Source organism: Dermacentor andersoni, chromosome 2 (assembly GCF_023375885.2).
Source record: "Dermacentor andersoni chromosome 2, qqDerAnde1_hic_scaffold, whole genome shotgun sequence".
Lineage (NCBI taxonomy): Eukaryota > Metazoa > Arthropoda > Arachnida > Ixodida > Ixodidae > Dermacentor > Dermacentor andersoni.
The window spans coordinates 204,666,995-204,677,573 of record NC_092815.1 but is presented as its reverse complement, the minus strand read 5'-3'; positions in this window follow the sequence as shown (position 1 = coordinate 204,677,573).

The following is a 10,579-nucleotide window of genomic DNA, read 5'->3' as shown; positions in this document are numbered from 1 at the left end:
AAAAGCGCTTCACATTATGACGTTAATGCGTTGAATGAGCCACTGTTCTGAAGCATACATAGCGGCAAAGCGTTCCAGTCTGTAATCGTTCGTGGCAAAAATGAAAACTTGTATGTGTTAGCGCGTGTTCTAACTGGTGTTATCAATTCAGCATGAAGATTTCGAGTCAGTCGGGACATAAAGTTTCGATGTACGAAGCAGGGACTAATGCGAGATGGTCGTTTTTCAAGTGAAAAAGAAACATTAATCTCGGAATTTTGCGACGTAGCTTAAGTTCCTGGATATTATTTTGTTGGATCATAAGGTTGGGGAGTCTGTCATGCGGTATCGAGAAAAGATAAACTGAATGCATTTACGTTGAATTATTTCTAGAGCATCGATATTTTTCTTAGTGTGTGGGGCCCAAATAACACATGCGTATTCAAGGGCAGGTCTAATGATGGAATTATAGGCCAAGAGCTTGACGGATGGAGGGGCTTGTCGAAGGTTACATCTGAGGAAGCATAACTTACGGAAGGCGGATGCGCATATGTTAGATACGTGGTTATTCCAACTGAGATTCGTTGTTATTGTCACGCCAAGGTACTTATATTCGCCGACTTCATTGAGTAGGTGAGATGATAGCGTATATGGAAACGAAAAGTAATTTTTCGTTCTGGTTACATTCATGTACACTGTCTTTTCTGAGTTTAGCTTCACACCCCATTGGTCGCACCATTGATAAACAATATTCATGCAATTATTTAGAAGCCCCTGATCGTCTTCGCTATCAATTTCCTTAAACACAACAGAATTGTCAGCGAATAGCCTTATTTCGACAGGTTCAGGGATAACATTAACAATGTCATTAATACATGTTAAAAAGAGCAAGGGTACTAAAACACTTCCCTGAGGAACATCTGATGTAACCGGAAGTTTGGATGAGCAGTAATCGTTTATATTAACGAACTGTGTGCGATTAAATAAGTAAGAGGAAACTCAATCCACAATAAAATTTGGAAGGCCAATGTTTTTAAGTTTGAAAATGCGTTTAGCATGAAAAACTAAATCAAAGGCTTCCTTGAAGTCCAAAAGATTACAAGAAAACTGGCTACTATCTCGGCATATCGATGCAAAAACGCATTTTGGAGATTATCAGGGCCTGCTGAAGTTTTAGTCTTTAAATTGAAAAGCATAAACATCACACCTGAAATTCATGCGTAACATAGCAGTGCTCTTATGAAACAAAAGGAGGACTGATCATGGGAAGTTTGTTGCATTTGAAAGAGAAAGCTAAGTTCTCGCGACTGTATATATGATGCAAAATTTTGATTTGGGGTGTGTAATTTTTTAATGAAAATTCCCAGACATTCGTAAGTGTCCCCAAAATAGAAGCGCGAGTTTTGCAAATCTGTGAGCCTACACCAAAACCATATATCGCAGTTCCGTAAACCCGGTAAAGTTCGGCATTTATTACAGCGTGTGAAGCGGACAAATGTCCTATTAATTTGCAGCGTAAGCGAAGTTGTTATAATGTTAACGAAGATTCTGCCCTCTCATACATTAGCCGCATATGTCATAGCTGCGTATATTACACCAATTTTGTCCGCTTTAGATGTCTTATGGGGTGCAGTTTTCGCAATATTAATATCCTCTTTCATTGCTGAGTTAAAGAATTAAAAATTTCATACTTGCGTGTCTTAAGATATTGCCATTTTAATGAACGACTTCTAAAGATATTTATGGGAGAAATTAGAAATCAACTGCCTAGAGTTGGCGTATTCCAACTTCTTTCAAATGCAAAAAACTTCATCAGAACGTGTGGTGTGCTTGGCAGAAGAAAAACGATTTCTCCGCTGCGACGTTTCGATAATAAACTATCCCATAAAGTATCCTGCTGAGCAGGATTCTCAATGCTTTATACGAGTCAGAGTGCACTTGGATAACCGGCTGTCATGTAGTAATTTTGCATCACCACAGCATTTGACCACTACTGATCCTATTACAAACCAATGGTACGTGGTGGTGAAAATGTTCGCGCGTCTCTGAAAAGTTTTCTGGCTCCGCTTGACTTAGGACGCATGCAATGAAGCAGCATAAAAAACAAACCAATATTGCAGCCGGATCACTGCTGATGCACGTGTATCAGCGCATTGAGTCGCTGAATGCTCAGCGCATTGATGATGCTGCGTTAAAGAATTGCGCCATCCCTGCAGACGCGCCTTCCTCGAAAGAAGCGTAATGATAACATGCCTCAAAACAACAAAAAACAGTGCAAGAAATACAGCCAACCTGATCAAACATACGCTCCCATCACCTTTCTCTTATCGCTCAGCCTCGAGATTATGCCCGTTCCAGAATATATCTCAATCCGTGTCCTTTTCAAGAACTTTGTAGTCTTACCTTCATGCATCTGCGCTATTCGATTGACCACTGCCACAAAGTCGGTATCACATTTTGTTAGAGTAGATATTACCTTTCCACTTTTTGATTCATAGAACGTCGTCTGAAACAAAACGCCTTTCCTTACATACAGCAGGAATTATCCTTTCTCGATATTGTCCTACTTTAGCAAACGCTATTGATTAAAGTAATTCGTTTGTCGCTTTTATTCACATCGTTGTATATTGTCGTTCAGTTGTTTCTGTGTGCTAGGATTCATCTTTTTTCTAACCAAATAAATAAACTTGATTATAAGCCAAGGTATTCGAACATTCGCTCGAGTTATTTTCGCACAGGCTGTCGAAGATGATGAACCGAATCGTTTCCGATGCCTTCTTGGTAGGTCACTTACGGTTTTTCATCTTGTACAATTGCTTCAGACAGAGTCACATAAAATTGTTCAAAGTATAATTTCGCCTTTTTCTTGTTTCGTATATTTCCAAATATTGGAGCTGGGTCAAATGCCCCAAAACGTCGAAGGAAAGCGAATGATTAGAACCGCACAACGGGCATTCGTAGCTCATGCGACCATGCGGGGAACAGTACATGGGTAAAATGCTTCGTGCCAAGCCTGCTGCGCTATCGCTTTGTGCGGTGATGCGTGCGCCTAGCATGACCGCAAGTTTATGGCAGGCACAAGAGTCGCAAGGAAGAGCGACAGCGCATGGAGGCACTAGCGCATGCGCAGTCGTCCACCTTTGAACATCATCCCGACGTACAGTCAATATCAAAAGTATATGTACCCCTGGACCTCAAGAAACGATGAATTTCAGTGCAGTTTGTCAGGAATACGGTGGGACACTATGTTAGTCCCCTACTCCACTCTACAGGCTGAAAACTCGAGTGCCACGCTCTGTGCCCAAGCTGAGGAAATGCTCAGTTCTTTCTCAGATCCCGCTGTCCGTTAACTTAGGCGCTGACTGTATACTCACGTATGCAGAATAGACGGGCCCACGAAAGCGCGCGCGAAACTTAATCGCTGTTATGCCGGGGATTTATGCCGAACTGCATCATCGCGACGCCTATCGCCGCAGCACGTCTATGCGCCTGGCATGGAGATACGCGAAATTCGCTTGGTCGTCATAAATAACTCGCCCACATCCCCGCTCACTTTCTCAGATGCTTCTCGTCCTATGTTTTGAGAGGTCGGCGCGGGCCGCAGAGGTCTGCTAAGTGTGGCCCAACCATAAGCCAGAGCGGCGGCTCTCTTACGAGAGCGTGGGTTTCCAGTGGTTACTAACATCTCCTAGTGAACCCAAAAGGCGACAGCGTAAGGCTGTAGAGAAATCATTTCGACAAGAGCGGACACTCCCATAGAGCCCAGCGGCCGAATTGACTTGAATTACTTAAAACCCAATTGCCGTTTCGGTTTCGGGCGCGTGCAGTTTGAACGCTAGCTATGCGTGTTACGCCGTCTTCGCGGATTGACACGGAATTCGTTTCGGCTTCTACTACTCAACCGCGGGTTGTCTAGGTGCGGAATTCCCTTTTATTTAGTAAAATACATATAATTGCAAGCGCTCTTTACACGCCATCATTGAAGCTTTCCCTTGCGCAACTTGAAATTGCATAAGATAAGCTCAATACGCCCAAGGAAATGTTTATTTTGCTCTATAAAATATCCGTTCCGGGCATTTTTTTTTGACATTCGTCCATTGTCTTCGCACCACGGTATGCAGCATTAGTTCCTGTACGAAACTCCACCGGACGACGTCAGCATAAAACCGCAAAATACAAGCTTGTGCCAGTCTCCTATTTAAAGCTTGCAGGAAAATTGCGTGTAGAGGCGAAACGTGCGAAAGTGGTGAATGGTCGAGATTACAAAGAAAGACAATTTGCTTCTATAAACACGTCGTATACATTTAAAAAAGTTTGCACCGTTTGGGGCTTATCTTGCCCCAGAATATATGCCTTGCTTGCATTTCCTTTCTCGAAAACTCTACGGTCGCTACTTTCCTCTCGAGAATGCTATGTCTCGCTGAGAATGAGCGTGCCGTTCGCGACCTGGAAGTACCGGCAGCGCTGCGTTAAGCAAGGAAAATGCGGGCGAGATAGATGATTTTTGTTGTTGGACGTCATAACCTCCAAAGGTTGCAAACTTTTTTAAGAGAGTGCAGAACATCGGACGCGCCACGGACAATATAAAATGCGACGAAAACAACTTCCAAGCATTGCCCCAATCCCGAGCCTTATTTTTTATAAAAACAGAAGCACACGGGTGAGTGCGCACTTTCGACCCAATTTGGTCTCAGCCGACGCGATGGGCCGCCACGTACACAGAGGCGGCTACAACACAAGACGCTAGCCAAACACTCGCGGCATGCATTTATGCGTACTCAAAAGAAATGTGAGGGTGAAAAATGAATTTTCAATTGTTCCAGAGAGAGAACTTTTGAGATGCAGCCGAAGATCCTGGTTTTCGAGCTCCCACGCTTGTCTTTTGCCGGCGTTCTGCCGGCGCGAGCACCAGGTGTTATCACTTCTTAGTATCACTCGTCTCGTTTTCGACAAGCGTGAGTACTGAAGCAAATGAAATGTTTGGGGGCCATAGCAAGTGTTACAAACTTGGCCCCGTAAGATTAGGTTAACGCAAAAATAACTGCGCCACAACGGTCGATTTGTCTTATGCTTAGCTGCGTCACAGTGACGGGTGCGGCCTGCGTGCCCTAAATGTCCTGAAATAAGCTACATATTATTGGGGTCCATAAAAAGCGTCATAAACGTGTCCCAGCAATGGTTCAGTACACTCCAAGTTAACTGCATCACAGCGGCCCACCTGCATTTCACTACATGCGTCACTGAGCCTAAAATGCTTCAAATACAGCGCACTCTGTCAAACAAGATGTCCCACCTTGGTGTTGTCAAACACCACAGGAGCGCCACGTCGAAGAGCAGCAGCAGGGACGCAAAAGACAAGTCTGTAGATAGAGTTTGCGCCAGCCTTCCTCGCTTCAGTGGCGTGGCCCGTCTTGCGTTACCTCGCAGTGCTAGGTGACGCAAGAAGTATAAGTCACTGAGCATGACTTCTATTATGCGCAAAACTTCATCGTTTTAGCGGAGAGAAATACAAAAATAAAACATTGTTAAGATAATTTCACTTTTTGTTTTCGATGCTCGCGTCAGCTAACGGATGGCATGAGCACTAGGCCATGACGTTTTTCCGGTTGCCAGTTTTCCCCGAGTGTCCCCTCTTGTTGAATTTGCAAGGTAGGAATTTGTTTCGCAATGGCAAAAATCTTCGAGCAGCCACCGTGGTTGCTTGGTGGATTTTGTGCTGTGCTGCTAAGCACGAGGTCGCGGGATGAGATCCCGGCCATGGCGGCCGCATATCGACGGAGGCGAAATGTAAAAACACCCGTGTACTTAGATTCAGGTGCGCGTAAAGGAACCCCAGGTGGTCAAAATTAATCTGCAGTCCTCCAATGCGGCGTGCCTCAAATCAGATCGTGCTTTTGGCACGTGTTTCAAGGGTGTTTACGAGGATGAAAAGATAAATAAACCCGCATTACACCCAAAAGGGAGTGTACATTTCAAGAGTGTCGGCAATGCCTGACAATTCCTCAAAGAGCCTTGTTAAGCTAGCCTCACTCGAGAGCGTTGGTGTTTTGAACGTTGCCAGGTTAAGTTTCCAGTGGCGGCCTGTCCAGATCTAGAATTTCTTAGCGCTATCCGCCACGTCGCTGGTCTCACCGCCGCCTTTTTAAGGTGCTCCCTATCTGCTGAGGACTGAGGGCCATGCGTTAATTGAAAGTGTCAGGAGGGAGGTAGCGGCCGAGCATTTTACCAAGGAGGGCAATTCCTGTTCTGGTGAACGAGTGCCTTTGCTGAAGCTTAGTGGATCTTCGTAATTTGGTTGCACCTAGACTAGCATAGTCCCATCGGACTCTCCGCAATTTTTTGGCCGGTGTCATGCACCACTCCTACCTGAAAATGTAGTGGCCTGGAGGAGCAGTTCACTTACGACCTTCAGATTAGAAGCCCGCTTTTCTACCTTTGCCAACCTGAGTCTTACTTTGGCTTGAATAATTTAATGGGACTTAATACTCTTGATATTTTTTAACCTTAATTGCTTTAATGCCTCTTCATTAGTCGCTATGCATAATGTTATATATAAATTTAAGTAGACACGTAGTCATAACATAAGGCATTCTCAATAGACCCCATAGGACCCCGTGTATACGTATGGAGCACATCGTCCCACACGGTGCAGAGAGAGAGACGGAGGGACGGACAGATTTTCAAAGGATGTAGCCCTAGAATGCTTACGAATGAAAAATGTAAGGACATGTCCCGTGTTCTTTCAATACTTAAAAAAATCTTTCACCATGATAACTAACTCACCAAAATTTCAACCTTCAATGACCATCATGCCCATTCAATACGCCAATACCTTGCAAGCTCAGTTCACTGACAAGTGAGTCGACAGTATCCCATTGTTATAACAAATAAGAAACTACGTTGTTATGTGTAGAACTCAATCTCCATTCAATGAAATTAGTATTAGAGAATTGAGGAAGCTTAAATTTTGTTTTTCAGTCCCTTCAACCACCTGAGCGTGTTGTCGCGGCGCATTCAACACTCGCCTACCGGGTCACAGCCGTGTTTCTTGGCATTCTGTTCCTGGCTCTCGTCGCTGCGGGCTTCATTGGCTACCTTGCAACTAGTGGGCATGGAACGAAAGCGACGGCGAGTGAGGACCGCTTCTGCTCAATCAGCGGTTGCCTCGATCACGCCGACAGCATCGGTCTAAGCGATATCAACGACGGCCTGCACAAGAGCAGCCCCTGCGAAGACTTTGGCCGCTTCATATGCTCGGCGTGGGAGGCGCGACACGAAACAAAGAATGTCAGAAAGCGCATCACGCAGAGCGTGCTCACAGACGCTGCCGTGGACTACATCGCCAGCCTGGAAAAGTTCGTCGGCCAGCACCACGCGTTCGCTATCTCGAAGCGGCCGGAGCGCATGATGGACGTCTGCTTGATGAACCGCCCCTCTGATGACACAATAGTTCTGAATCAGCTATTAGGCTTTATGCAGCACAGTGGTTTGGGCTTTCCCGCCGAAAACGTGAGCGCAAGTGACTACTCTCGTCCGCTAAACGCGCTGACTGAGCTAGCGTACAACTGGGCGCTTCCCTTATGGTTCTACGTGGACCTAGTTCTTATCGACACGGCACCGGGCAGGACCATATCGTTAAGAACTGCGGCCCTCGGTGACCTTTATGCCATCATTCACGAAGCACTCATGGAGTACGAAGATGTGTATGACTGGTACGTGAGCACCATCGTAGAAATTGTATACAGGGGCAGCATAGGGGTGCCGTTCCTTGAGTTCACACGACGAAGCAAGATTTTACAGACGGACGTCTTTAAAAACCTCAGTTGGATGACAAGAAGCCGTGAACACGTCCCTATATTGCTACAGGTCAAACGTCTGCCGTACTTCGTAGTGAACACCACAGTTGAACATTGGCTGGGAGCATTGGGTCCTCTGTGGAGAGTCAACACAGCCATCAGTCAGGAGGATCTGGTGTACTTTCCTAGCAGGAATCTGCTCGTGGTCATGAATGTACTCTTCAAAAGTTACACGGCACGAGACATATACCTACACGTTCACTGGTGGTTTGTACAAATCATCGGAGCAATAGCGAGCAACCTTATGTTTGGCGCTCTTCTAAAAGACCCAGAGCGTGGCCAGTTTGCTCAGAAGGTTATCTGCTCTGTTCAGGTGCACCTAAACTACAACGCCATATTGTCCGCTGAAAACCGGGCCCAGTTTGATCCTTCGGGACACTCCGACATCATGACGCGCCTAGAGAATGTCCGCGCTGTCGCAATTACTAAAGTCAATTCAACGCTTGGCACACGGTTTAGGCTGCTGCTAGAGCAGATGAAGCCGGTTGTTTGGCTTCCTGATCTGTATGCCAGTGAAGAACGGCTCCTACGACTGTATGGCCCCGAGGCAGACAACAACGCTACTACGGACGAAGACAACTTTGTGGATCGATGGCTGTCCAGAGCGGCCAGCTACCAACAGTCGTCGACTTTCCTGAGCGAACGCTCTGCCGACGCTTCCTTGTTCCGAACTGACAGCTCCGTAGTGTCTTCACACCATGTCATGTCGAAGACGATCTCATTGTCCCTCGGCCTGCTGGAACCGCCGTTCTACTATCCGAACGCTACTAGTGCCATCTTCTACGGTGGCCTCGGCTTCGTGTACGCCGTTGAAATGTCTCGCCTACTCAACAGCCTATCTGTGCTACTGGACGGCCGCGATTCTATCGTGCCATCCGAGACGGCTTTCTCCCAGTCCTACGTCTGGCTACCGTATTCGTGCAGCGGACTGGACGTTGGAAATATCCCAAAGTTCCTTGCGCTGGAGCTCGCGTACGCTGCTTACCGCGAGTTCCGCATGGATGCCGAAGACGTCCGACTTTCAAATGCCAAAGCATACAGCCCCGAGCAGGTTTTCTTCGCCACCGTCTGCTACCTCATGTGCGACAGGTACACGGGAGCAGGAAGTTGTAGCGACACCATGAAGCGCTTTCCGCAATTCGCGACTGCTTTCTCCTGCCCACCTTCTTCGCAAATAAGGCCATGTAACATCCTGAACTAGAACAGCGTCGCCCTTATTGTTTTTGGTTTCCATTCATCCTCTAAGTTTATCCTCAAGTAGAGGTATTGCACTTCTTGGACTCTAGGTACCAAATTTTGGGTGCCGTGAAGACATAGAAGTGCCAGGCCTAGGGTTTTCTTTTCCTACATCGATCACGCGTATGCGTACCGTTTACACAATATGGATCAATTTGTGGCATGCTAAACTCGAAACTCAACTGCGCAAACGCGATATCAGTCTTTAACATGCATATGCGTCTTTTTTTGTGCGTGCTTATGCGGCAGTGCCATCCAAGGCAAATGGAATCAATGATTCTCAGAGTCTGATTAGAGAAGAGTGAGCTATCTATGTAAGCACGATGACTCTGAGAAAGTCGTAAGTGTATTGTACGAGAAGGCAAAAGTAGCGAAGGCTCTCGCACCTCCTGGCGACTTGGGAACTTGCGTCTATACGGTGCCGAGGATGGACCTTTTAACCTCTCTAGTGAACCATGCCGTTCATGATCTTTTCTCGGTAAGATTTAATACAAACTATTATTTGCTTCATTCCACACTCTTTGCATAGGTAGTTAAGTACTTGTCTCGCATCCTTTTGAGCCGCTTCAATAAAAAATTGGTGGTGGCATCCACACCCAACGTCCCTCCCCACGGAGCCGATGCTTGAACAATTACGTCAAACATATTTTCCTGCACTGTATTTTTTAGGCCATATTCGTATGCAAATATCTCTTTTGCAAATGCCAACTACCGCTTTGCAACTATTGCAGTGTCTGCCACGTGTATAGACCGAGCGAGAGCACGTGCGTGAGAGATCACGTGCGCGTTCATGTTTCCTTTAGGCGACCAATATAAGAATAGAACGCGCGAGCAACCTTTACATTAGCCCTGTCTTTTGCGTGCACCACGTTGCATAGCACGAGCGAGAGCACGTGCGCGGGGATTGGGTGCGTGTCCCAGTTTCTTTTAGGCGATAAGCAAAGGAATGGAACGCGCGTGTAACAGTAAACGATAGCCCTGTCTTTCGCGTGCGCCACGTTGCATAGTACGAGCCAGAGCACGTGTGCGCGGAGTTACTTGTGTGGTCCAGCTTCTTTTCGGCGATAAACAGAGGAATGAAACGCGCGAGTAACGTTAAATACTAGCACTCTTTTGCGTGGGCCACGCTGCATAGCAGGAGCGAAAGCACGTGAGCGCAGAATTACGCGCATTGTCCAGTTTAAGCGACAAATAGAGGTATGGAAAGCGCGAGCAACAGTAAACGTTAGCCCTTTCTTTCGTGTGCACCACGTTGCATAGCACGAGCGAGAGCACGTGCGCGAAGCATCACATGCATGTTCCCGCTCCTTTCCGTTGACAAAAAGAGGAATGGAACGCGCGAGTAACAGTAAACATTAGAAAGTTTTCGATTAGAGGCACGAAAGGCGTTGATGCCCCCTAGCGCTTGGAGCCACAAGGCCTTGCGTCACCCTAATCTAAAACTCGATTAGCACTGCCTTTCACGTGCGCTACAACACTTTGCACAAGCGAAAGGTATAGCTTATGGT